Source organism: Nyctereutes procyonoides, unplaced genomic scaffold (genome assembly GCF_905146905.1).
Source record: "Nyctereutes procyonoides isolate TBG_1078 unplaced genomic scaffold, NYPRO_anot_genome, whole genome shotgun sequence".
NCBI classification, from domain to species: Eukaryota; Metazoa; Chordata; class Mammalia; order Carnivora; family Canidae; genus Nyctereutes; species Nyctereutes procyonoides.
Genome location: NW_026575034.1, coordinates 19545694 through 19558057, shown reverse-complemented (window position 1 = coordinate 19558057; position 12364 = coordinate 19545694). Strand labels below are relative to the sequence as shown.

Here is a 12364-nt window from a genome sequence, read left to right as displayed (position 1 = left end):
TAATCTGAGAGGTTAATATATGTTACCCCAGGTCAAAAACCAACCCAGCTGTCCAGTAGCAGAGCCAGGATTTAAACCCAAGTGGTATGACTGCAAGGCTTGGACTCTGCTGCCTCCGCTCCTCTCCTTCGGGATAAGGAATGGGGCACCGGAGCTCAGGGTTTGAACGGGCTGGGATGGAGTGGGGCCTCCCGTTGGAGCTGCCTTCCCCTGCCGCGGCCCCTTCTACACCTTTCACTATGAGTCTGAGGAATTGCTCGGGTTTCTCCCATGGGAAACCAGCTCCACTTTGAGGACAAGAGAAAGAGAGAGAGAGAGAAGCGCCCCTAGGAGCTACTGTAGACGCCCCCACTCCCCGGGGATCCAACTGACAGACTTCTGGGAGCAAGACCTCTTGGGCGCCTGGAGAGGGGAGACCTACTGCCATATAATTCTCTAGCTGGCTTGTCTTTGGTCTGTAGGCAAATGTGTGCAAACAGGGGATTCCTAGATCACTTTTCTTGGGAAATCCCTGAATCATTCTGGCCTAAGTGCTGTCAGGAGAGAGAAGCAATCCTAGTGGCAAGTGTCTTGGGATGGGTGAGCTGAGATTAGGGGCCAGGGCCTGCCTCTCCTTCCCCCCCATTACATACTAGAGTTGTTGAATTGGGTCAAAGAGAAGATGTTTGGGCTCAGGGTGCTTGGCTCCTTGAATGCAGCTTGACAGCTGGTCAGGCTGTGGAGTCAAGGGGGGTTTCCTTCTTGTAGCATACCAGTCTGGCCTAGCTAAATGGCCTTGCTCCCTGGGCATGACCCGACTCAGAGCTGAGTGACAGAGATAAATAAAGGACCATTAGGAACTGTCCTTACCTCCATGTTGCTTAAGGTCTGAAGATGCAAGGTAAAGTGTTCCTCAGACAAAGGGAAGGGGGATACTGCTGGATGGGAACAGAGCCCCACATCTCTGGAGAGGAGGCTGCCCTGTTCCAGCAGATTATTGCATCTGGGATCAGACTAGGGCATGTCCTACCCCACTAGGCACCACAGGCTGGCTGGGTGAAACAACAGCAAGTTATTTTCTCACAGTTCTGGAGGCTCGAAGTCTAAGACCAAGGTATCAGCAGGCTTGGTTTCTTCTGAGGCTTATAAATGGTCACTTCCCTGTGTCCTCACATGGTCTCTGTACCCATGTGTGTCTTTCTAAGGATACCAGTCATATTTGATTAGGACCCATTCTAGTGACTTCATTTTAACTTCATTATCTCTTTAAAGAACTTTCTTCTAAACACAGTCACGTTCTAAGGTACTGGATGTTAGATATGAATTTGGGGAGGGGGATACAATTTGGCCTATAATAGGATATTTCCCGGGCAGCCCAGGTGGCTCAGCGGTTTAGCGCCGCCTACAGCCCAGGGCGTGATCCTGGAGACCCGGGATCGAGTCCCACGTCAGGCTCCCTGCATGGAGCCTGCTTCTCTCTCTGCCTCTGTCTCTGTCTCTCTCTCTCTCTCTCTCAATTAAATAAATAAAACCTTTTAAAAAAAATAGGATATTTCCCAAATCCTCAGTGAACAAGCCTTCATGTCCTGATGAAGGATAGAGAGGCACTTGTTGCTGGTCCTGCCAAGAGACCAGGAGAAGAAGGTAGATGCCCCCCAGATGGTGGAGGAAGCTTGACTGGCCTCATCCAGAGGTTCAGTCCCGAAAAGTCCAGGCCAAACAGTTTCCATGTCATCTGGGCTCTCTAGCAGCAGTGAGTTCTGTGTGCTGTCTTCATCTGGCTTCCATATGGCCTCAGCCCTCCAGTGAAGACAGAGCTGCTAATACCCTACTAATACCCTCCAGCCCAGGCCTGCCGAGGAAGCCCCCTTCTTCTCTGACTGAGGCAGGAGCCAGGCTCTTGTTGCCAGTGCACACAGCCTGACTTTAGGGAAATTCCTTGGTCTCCTACTGGTCTGAACTTTTGTTGTTGTTGTTTAATGCAAAAGGAAAGCTATTGCACTGATTCGAAATTAAACTGTTTGACAAGTGTTGAAATGAAGGCTCAAAACACAGAATAAGTTTTGATTAATTCAATTAGTATTTATCCAGAGACTGCCAAATTCTGGGGTCTGGGTTCCTCCCCAGGCAACTTGGGAGCCTCACAGGAGGTAGCTGGCTACAGGCTCAAGTTATGTAGGAGGCCCCTGAACATTCGAGATGATAGAGGAAACTCGCCAATTCAGATGTGGGTTTTTTTCTTGTTGCTTAGCATTCTGAAATAATAGAATAAGGAGAAATGCCTGGTTTTATAATCTGTTAGGGGAAGTTACACCCTCTTCTCTCGTTGTTCCTAAGGAAATATACTTGCATTCATCCAGGGCCAACCATGGCTGGTCCTCCTCCGCCTCTGATTATCAGGCCACGAAGACAAGGGTCTCATGTATGGAGAGGGTGAGAGGAGAGAGGCTGCCGTGGACAGCTCCCCACCCTTATTCAGAAAGTTGGCCAAGGTCCTTCTCTCTTTCTGTCATGTGCTCTTTCCCCTCTGCTCTCCGCTCAGCGCACACACTGAACATCTTGCGTCAGCCAGCATTTACTGAGAGTCCACCTATGTCAGGTTCCTTGCTGGGTTCTGAGGACTAAAAAGGTAAATAGCACACGCTCCTTGTTCTCAAGCATATTAATTTAGAAGGAGGGACAGACATAGCAAGGAACCCTATAACCGGCGCTGTAAGTGGGATGATAAAGGTGAGTCCCAAGTATGCCAGAAGCAGGGTGGCACACCCAGCACCTTCAGGTCCTGTGGGTAATGGTGTCAGGAAAGGCTTCCTTGGGCTGGTGCATTTGGAGAAGGTCTTAGAATATGCAGGATGTGAAAATGTAGCTGGAGAAGAGCATCCCAAACGGAGGAGAGACGGAACACAGGGAAATCCTGCTGTTTGTAGGGAGTAGGAAGTGGCTCAGTGGAGGCTGAACTGAGAGTGTGGTGAGGAGTGTGGCTGTGAAGGTGAATCTTATCGGAGGAGCCATGGAATACAGCTTTGTTCCTGAAACAGTGGGGAGCCATCAAATGCTTGGGAGCAGAGGAGTAATGCCGTGGGCTTTATGAAACATATCCTGTGTACTCTGGGAGAGATGGGCTGAAGAAGAGTCAGCCAGAAGTGGGAGGCCTAGACTAGAGGAGGCAGCTTGGCAGCTGGAGGGAGAGATGGGGAGGAGCTGAACGGGGGTGGGCTGGGCCTTAGGACAGGTGTCAGGACCTTCCGAGAGCCTGAACGGCACTGTGGAAAGAATACCATCAGAATTGAGGTTCGAACCTCAGTTCTGGTTCTGTTCTCCAGCCAGGTCAGGTGACATTCCATGCCCCTCTCTGGAAAAGCTCAGATCCACAAGTGCTAGATTCAAAAAAAACAAGCAATGAAAAAAGAAAAAAAAAACCCTTTGTTATAAAAAAAAAATTCAAACATACACAAAAAAATGGAAAGAACCGTGTAATGAATCAACTCCTCAGCCAACTTCAACAATGAGCCCTTGCTGGTTATATCTCTAGGGGATAATTTTTTTAAAAAGATTTACTTATGCATTTGAGAGAAAGAGAGAGAGACCGAGAGACTCTCACGCAGACTCTGTGCTGAGTATGGAGCCTGACATGGGGCTCAGTCTCACACCCCTGAGATCACGATCTGAGCCAAAACCAAGAGTCAGACATTTAACCATCTGTGCCACCCAGACGCCCCTCTAAGGGATAATTTTTGCAATGAGGCTTTTTGAAAGTATTCGAGTTGAGGCTACATTGGAATCACTTCTCTGAGTCTATCATCAGGTTGATGCACTGAAATAACTTGATGGCCATTTGTTTCTCCTTGGGTGTATAATGGTGTGCCCATGTGTGTGTGTTCTCTGCTGTGAGAGGGGCAGTGAGGGCAGCTTTCTTTGTGTTCTGGAGCTGAGGAAGCAGCACACTGCCAGCAGGTCCTATCGGTGGGTAAGGCTCTCTCTGCCAGGGGGCAGGTGAGATGTGGACATGGGAGAGAACGGAGGTATGGACGGCCTTGGAAGGGCAGTTTACTGGGTTGGACACCCTCGTTAGTCACTCACTGAAGGATTCCTGTGGCCCGAGAGCCTGATTTGTGCTGACCAAACTGACAAGGCCAATCTATAAACCAGAAGCTAGTGGACTAATTTACTTCGGTGGGCAATGGTCAGTGGCCACAGCACAAATAACCTGTCTTCCCAGATGGCCCTCCTGGCATTTCCCAAAGGTGGATTACAGGGCTCTCAGCAGGTTGCTGGGCAGCCAGGTTCCTGGAGAGAGGGCATTGGGTAGATAGTAGGGATGTCCCCAAGCTGCTGATGGGGCCTCCTTGCTAGTGACGAGTACCCATAGCCCCAGAGATGGTGTACCAGTCACCAGTGTGCTGTACAGATCAACGCTGATCAGTCCTTCTACAGGCGCTACAACTTCACACCTTCACCCTCACCATAGTAGACATTTGTTAATTGCTGGCACTACTTAAATGCCCTCTGCATTTGGCACTAATTGAAGAATAAGACCAGGAGCCAGACAGCTGGAGACTAGGATCCCCCCCTCTGGGACTAATAAGGATGTGGCCAGGAGGGTTCCCAGGGCAGCCCTCTCCTCAATTAGCATATCTGCCTGGGTCCAGACCTAGATGACTACCTCCTGCTGGGGACAGGCCACTCCCCTGTGGCAAGGCCTCTGGAAAAAAGGGAAGAGTGGAGTTGAGCCACAAGTGCTAGGTTCCTTCCCCCATTCCCTCCATCAGATATACAGCTGCTCCCCAGGAGGTGAAGGCTAAGAAAGAGAATGTCAGCCCCTATTGGATGTCCCAATGGCAACATGAGACAACCCAAATGGGGGTGTAAGCATGGGTTATATGTCTGCAGCGATGCTCTTGGATGGTTAAGGGGTGGGGATGCTGTCTTGGAGAAAGAAGAATCGCCTTGAAGAATTAATTTTGATGGACAGAGACTGGAGAGAAGGGACCTTTAGTTTGAGGGACAGCTTGAAAAAGGCACAGCAAAATGAGAATGCTCTCTAATGGCTGGAGTACCAAGAAGTAAGAAGAATGAGGTTTGGAAGTGGCCAGGCCCAGTGAGGAAGGGCTGTGGAGTGGGGTTAAGAACATGACCTTGGAAGACTGCCTGGGTTCAGCCCCATCTCCACTGCTTCCAGGACATGTGATTTGACCTCTGCAAGCTTCAGTTGGATAACCACGGTTCTGAATATTGAGGTATGAGACACCTGTAAATGCTTAGCTCAGTGCAGAACAAGTGTTTTAAAAATGGAAGCCATTATTATTGCCATCATGTGGCCAGGATGATTTGGGGTCAGCCAACAGATGCCTTAGATGCCAGGCGCATCAGTCTGGATTGCTGCGGGAGAGGCCAGGCATGGTGAGAGGAGGCCCTCCAAGGCAAAGATTCTGATACCTGAATCCCAGGCTGGGTGGCTGCGGGGAGGGGCGGGTGGGGACGCACCTCCCTGCCCGGAGCAATCTGCAGGCGCCTCTCTGCTGTGGGAAGGCAAGGGGGACCCCAGGGGAAGGTAGGGCGTGCAGGTCAAGCAGGCCAGTTGCTGCCCAGAGAGAGCAGGACCGTGCTGAGAGAGCTTCTAATCATGCTGACTCTCGGGGGCTGCACGATGAGCATTTGGAAATACTTCGGTCTGGAGCTTACAGAAGTAGCCTAGTGTTATGAGTGGTGAGCACGGGGATGAAATATGGATTGTTCGGAGAGGGACTGCGAAAGGAGCAGGAAGAGAGCTGAGCAGAGAATCTGCCCTGGAGCAGGGGCTGGGGGCACTGAGTGGAAGCTGAGACATAGGACATTTAGTGAAGGAGGAAGATCCAGAAGAACCAGAGAGCGCTGTGTCCCAAATGCCCCAGGAGGTGCGTACTGGAGGGGTTTTGGTGTGGGGGAGATGCCAAGGAAGGCAATCCCAGCCGACACTGACTGCTCGCTGCTCTAGATGCTGTGCTCGTAGGAACGCATGGAACCTTCACAGCCACCTCTGAGACAGGGGCCTCAGTTATTCCCATCTGGCAGAGGGTTAAGCAGAGGCCCAGGGGACCCCTGGCCCAGGACCATTCCACACAGGGTCTGACCCACGGTCCAGCTCCACGGCTCCACGTGCACTTTATACCCACCCTCCACTGCCTCTCACAGGGGTAAGAATGGACATAGCTTGGGGGAAGGGGGGGGCAGCAGGGCACAGAAATGGGGGTCTCCTGGCAGCAGGTACCAGGGAGAACAGGAGAAGAGCCCTTTGGCAGCAAAGCCAAGGAGAAACGTGAGCTGGTAGCCGAAGGCAGTGTTTTAGGAGAGCAGAGGCCATAATATTTGCGTAGGTCAGGAGGAAGGAGTCCCCAGGAGAGGGGAGAGAAGCCAGACTCAGCTTAGGGAACCACGGAGAGGCTGGGCCTGGTGGGGCTAGATTGCCGGAAGTCTGAGGAGGAGAGAAGGGGAAGTCTGAGGAGGAGAGGAGGGGAAGTGAGCATTCCGTTTCTCACCAATGACAGATGTGGTAGTGCACTGAGGGGGAGTCTGGTAGGAAGGGCGCACCAGATTAAAGATCTGGGTGCACGAGGGCCTTGCAGAGCTGAGCCACCTGACCTTGTCTCCCCGGGCAGGGAGACTTGGGGTGAGTCGCGACCCGGAGGCAGTGTGAGCTGGGGAGGAGGCTGGAGGGAGGTGGGCAGGTATCAGGTGCTGACATGTGGCCAGGCCGACAGGACCTACTGTAGAGGGGCCCCTTCCCTGCCCTCCAGAAGGAGGGGGTGCTGAAAGGGGCAACAGAGTCAGAGGAGGATGTGGGAAGGCTCCTGAGGTGGGCAGTGGAGGGAAGAGGCTGCCGTGGCCTGGTTCTTCTCAGGGAGAAGGTCCTTGCTTCCTGCTGCATTGTTGCTGGAAAATGATGGGTGGCTGCCAGGCAGTGACTCCTGTTGCCTGATGGGTAAAGGCCAAGTTCTGGGGGTGAGGTGAGAGACCCCTCGTAAGCTGTCCCTAGCCTCAGTTGCTCTCACTCTTTCCCAGTTCTCTGATCGCTCCGAGCTGCATGCATGCATGAGCGTGCACGCACACACACGCACACACACCTGCCCCCCACCCAGCATACCTTGGGATATGTACTCGCCTCACTCCTTTTGTAGTGCATCTGTGTTTCTGCACGCTGCCCTCTCTGAAGCTTTCTGGGATGGCCCACCCTGCACTCGTTGCTCCTTCCTCCCGCTGCCTTGCTCTGGGCATGCTCAGCTTCCCTCTCCCTGGAGTGGGCTTGATGCTCTGTTGTTGCATGCACGTATCTTTCTGGAATCACCAGGGCTTCTATGATGCCAGCTCCCCTTCGACTGCTCATCCCCTTGAAAGAGTAGGTGGTAAACTGAGCCTTCTTATCCATAAAATGATCATCAAATGGTCAAGTTTTGAAGCTCAGCTTTGCAAGTAACTTCCATGTGATGTCTTACATGTTACTTGCCTGTTGAGCTAGTGACGTTGGAAAATTGACATTAGCAACTGAGCTGCCATCTGAACTTGATTTTGGAGATGATGGGAATTCCAGGGAAATGATGTGTTTTCTTCTCACAAAGGAATATCATGATGACTTTAAAATTAGACCTTAATTTATGGATTTCTGAAGTCGAAGTTGGTCAAAGCCAAAGTTTGTTGGCTCTGCCTTATGGATCCCAGGTTGAGGCCCAGTCCTACAAGTAACCTTCCCACGGATGAGAGATGAAGAGTTTTGGCCCTTGGTGGATTAACATTCATTAATTTCCTCTCGGTGTCTACTACAGGGTTTTACCAGTAATGGGGAGCAAATAGTGTTTGTTAAATAGATAAACAAATCTAAAAATATATATGTTGATTTTTATAGGTCATGCATTTTTATAATTTTTTCTGTCCTGTGTTGTCTTTTTTTGAGTAAAATATGCTCTTACTGTAACCGAGTTGAGGGAACTCAGGGCATCCAGTGTCCCCGTGAAGATATTTTATGAAGGGCAGAAGTTAGTAGTGTCTTGGCCCCAGGTGCTCTGAGCCCTGTTTGTTTGGACATGGAGACCAGCTTCCTATCTCCCAGCCTTCACTGCTCTGAGCAAATCTGCAGGGGAAGGCAATGTGGTGGGGAGAGCTGGCAGGGACTTTGGTGACAGACAGACTGGATGCCATGGAGGGACTCTGAGCAACCATGTGACCTCAGCCAGTGTCTTCACTGGCTTCACTGTCAGTTGCCTCTTTTGTAGAATGGGGCTGGTAATTATAATCCATCCATCGCAGGATGGCCGGGAAGATTAAATGAGGCAGTGAGGACAGAGTATTTTCACTGCTGCTTCTGTAGGACCTGGAAACCCTCTGTGAACTCCTGGAGCAGGTGGCTTTTACAGACAGGTGGAAACTGTAGGCACAAGGTAGTGTGCCATCACTTGCTGCCTAGTGGATGGTGGGGGTGGGGGGTTGGGGGGGGCAGGGGCAGGCAGTGAGATCTTCGGGCCTGTAAGATGTTGTGGCTGAGGCCTGGTCCTTCACATCCTAGCCTGGAAGGGGACACTTATTTATGTCTACTCCTCAGACCTGCTGTTTTCTGAGACTCTCACAAGGAAGGGAAAGAACCTTCCATATCAAGTTCTCTAGGTAGCTACAGTGAGCCCCCACTGCAGCGAAGACACAGATGTACTTGTTGTAAGCACAGTGTTAAGGGGGGGGGGCATGGTGATGCTCTGTCCCCTGGACACTGTCTGGCTCCCCAGCTCCCTCCTCCGTCCTCCCAGAGGCACAGATTCTGGCCTGCCTGTCCCCCTCCCCTCCCCCCCCCCCCGCCCAATTCCTCTCCTTGCTGGACTACCTGCGTTGCTTGCCTTCTGAGATCTGTCCAGACCTATCCTCGGCAGGCCTGGGTTGAGGCCTGTGGCCCTGGTCACTGAGATTCTGTGGCCTCTTCACCATAGTAAGCCCTTGAATCAGGAAGAAGGACCAGCTTGGAGACAGAATGTCAAGAGCAGAAATGGGAGGTGAGAACAGTCAGAGGAAGGTGAAGCAAGCGTCTAAAAATATTAAGCAAAGACCTGGATGGAAACCCAACATCGGCTCTTCAGTGTTCTGGAGCCTGGAAGGTCATATGTGCTGTTTGGGTGTGAGCCAGGACAACCTCACGCTCTCTCACACTCGTTTCCTGGCCAGACCTCGTGCTCCTCCTTGTGGGCTGGGCTCATGGTGTCTCACACTCATGTCTTTGAGGGTGGTGTTTCTCTTAAGAAGCTTGCCATTCCGAGCAGGAGGATGTTGGCCCTACTCCTGAGCCTGGGGGACGGCTGAGCTGGGAAGAAGGCTGGTCTCACGGTGCCTAGAGGTGAGGTGTCTGCGCCTGATGGCTATTCCTTACCTTTCTTCTGAGGAGGGTGCTGAGCTGGGTGACCAAGTCTCTGGCTATTATTGCACGTTGGTACGTTGGTAGAAGAGCTGTTTGGGGCCATGGAGCCTTCTCTGAAGGACTTGAGCTCTTTGGGGAAGAGCTTAAGTGGAAGCATCTGGGTTGGGATGTGCCAAAGGAGCCTGGTGGAGGAGCGGTGACATGTGATAAGAATTGGGCTGGGTTTTCAATGGAAGGGCCAGAAAGAGAAAGGGCTCCTTCCAGCGGGTTCTGTGGAGCTGGGCTCTAGCACAAATGTTCTTAGGGATCTTTTGGAACTTGCCCAACAGGGAGTGGCTGGGAATGCCCAGCACACACAGCTCACTAACTGGCACAGCGGGAGAAAAAGACGTTGAGCAAGAAATACTGCATTTGTCCCCTGCTGCCCCAGCACGGCTAGCCCGTGGCCCTCCTGGCAGATCTCAGCCCAACTCCTCCCCCCAGCCTCAGTTTACCTGGTTGACCAAACAGAGCAGCCTGACCTGGGATGTTTAGGCAATAATGAGAAGCCCATGTGTCAAAAACATTTTTAAAGCTGAAACCATCAAACACAGGTTGGTTATCAGGGGTGACTGGTACTGTGATCCCACTGCCACAAGTTCAGCGGCTTTTTCACCTTCAGAGGCTTTTTTTTTCTTGCTCCTGTGCAGTTTTTCTGAGGCTGCTTAAGCTTCTGTTCATTAGAAGAGGAAATCTAGGCTCTACGTGTTCCCTTTTGGTCAGACTCAGATACTAAAGGCGATCAGCGATCTGATAGCAGCTCTCTCAGCATCCTGGCCCTCCTGTCCTGCTCCAACTCCTGTCTGTCGTGACATCCCCCTCCTCTCTCCTGACAGAGAGTCAACTTCTGCGCTCTTGTCCTTCAGTCCTACTACAAAGGCGGTGTCTGCGGGCCCCACCATTGCGCTGAGGCCACATGGGCTGCTTTTCCTCTTCATAAGGCTCTTCCCTTAGGGGATAGAGACCTCCAGGCCAGACAGGACCTCAGGCCTCAGGGCCTCCCAGGGCCCCTGCCACTCACAGGGGCTCTCAACTCCCAGTTTAGACCAGTGACCTCTTTATCCATTTTCTTCTTTTTGGAATGGGAACGTCTACCCTATACCTGTCCCATTGTATTTTGGATGCGGGTAACTTGTTTTAAGAACCACAGGTGGAGAGGCATTTTGCTCCCGGTCAGCTTCCAACTGACATTCCCTCAGGCAGATCTGTGGCTCTGTCTGTCCATTCAACACACAGAAGCTGGCCTTCTCTGAGCCAGGTCCAGGCCCGAACTCTGGGCTTCTGAGACATTGCCCTGCCCACGAAGCGCTTACCACTTAGACAAAGTCACACACATAAGTGGCTAGTGCTCTAGAGAGTTCCAGGTGTTGTAAGGGAAGTCTGTCATGGGCATGGAGAGGGGGACTGAGTCAGAGCAGTCACCTCCATGTGAGGGATGGGAGGGGAGCCCTAGAATCATGATGCCGGAATTGGGCCTTGAATGAGGAGTGGGAAATCAGCAGGTGGAATGGGGTCATGGACTAAAACGTTACATGTTGAAGGGGCCTTACAGCAAAAGCAGGGGGGTGAAATGGTTAGTGCTCAGGAGGGGGCCAAGTATGGCTGAGAGAAGTATCACTGCTGCAGTTGTGACCTTCCGCCCAGCTATATACCGAGGACTTCTACATATGATATCTCACGGAGTCCCCATAACCCCACACTGTGTATATTTTCACCTGCACTTTATAAATAGGGAAAATGAAGCTCAGTGATCTTAAAGAACTTGTCCAAGGGACATAGCCCATGACGGGAAAAATGTGGGCCCAAATGCAGCTGGACTAGAGAGTGCGTGCTCCTGACTTCACTTTCTGGGGTAGGAGCTGGTGAACAGTGTTGTACAAGTACTGGGGTGTCTCGGTGAGGTTTGTGACACAGACCCCGTGCTCTGGGCAGCAGGGTGAAGCATGAGGGGTGTGTGAGAGTCAGACTGCAGGCAGGAAAGGAAGTCAGGAAGCCATGGTGATCATTCAGGTGGGAGACGATGTGGCCTGAAGTGTGCCAGGAGAACAGGAGGGGACAGATGTGAGAGATGATGACGAGGGAGACTTGGCTGGATGTGGAGACCAACTGGTTGTGGATGAGAGGTGGGAAGGCCTGAGATGACTCCCAGGTCTGGCTTGGTTACTTGCAGTGGCATTACCATGATGGTGGTGGGGGTGCATATTGCAGAAGACCATCTTTTGGGGCCTGTCAAGCATGAAGGCATGGAGAGCATGGAGAGGGAGATGGGTGTTAGGTGTGGGTGTGGGACGGTGCACACGTATCTCTCAGGCTTTACTTTCCCACAGACAATGAATAGTTTTATCAGTGAATCTGTGAACGTGTCCTCAGGGCTCACGGAATGGGGGTGTCCTCAGAGGCCAAACACATGGAAGAGTTGCAGGAGAGATGGCTGAACACTACTCCTTCCCTCCCTTTTCTGAAAAAATAAGAGAGATGGGGAGATCACATTTAGGTAGGCAGGATCAAGTTTGGTTTCCCGGAAGAACTGGCTTGAAGAGGAGATGGGGATCTAGGGAGGAAAGCTTCTGGCTTGGGCATAAGGCAGGAAAGCTGCTGGCGCGGTCAACTAACAACTAGAATCTGTCCGCCGATGGTAAGACATTTTGGTGGGGATCGGCAGAGGTTTGCCCCGGGGGTACGATGGAAGTTGAAGTTTCAACCAAGTAGGCTGCGTGCACGTGGTAAAAGGCATGAATTCTAGGGCTTGGTGGTGAGCCCCTGAGACTTTCTAAGCAGAAGAGTGCCAGGTTGGAGCTGTGTTGCCTTCTGTCATTGGCTCTTCAGCTTCTTTCAGTATCAGAATCCCCCGAGGAGCTAGGTAGGGCAGGATACACCGTCAGGCCCTCTTCTGCTTACATGGGGAGGGAGCTCTGTGCTTGTGTTGTTGTTCTCCAGGTGACTCGGATGAGCACCAGTGTCTGAGGACCCCTGAGTTGG

At 51.8% G+C, this 12364-nt stretch overlaps 1 protein-coding gene across 3 annotated transcripts in view; it reads left to right on the top strand.

Annotated features, from left to right (window-relative positions):
- PPFIBP2 (PPFIA binding protein 2) overlaps window positions 1-12364 on the top strand; it is a 146546-nt gene that overhangs the window by 13325 nt on the left and 120857 nt on the right. The window contains exon 1 of one of the 3 annotated variants that reach the window (XM_055317812.1): window positions 9238-9325. The exons of the other annotated variants lie outside the window; for them this stretch is intronic. The gene's annotated coding sequence lies outside the window, so the exon portion shown is untranslated. Of the gene's footprint in view, window positions 1-9237; window positions 9326-12364 lie in introns of those variants that run through there. 3 annotated transcript variants of the gene reach the window in all.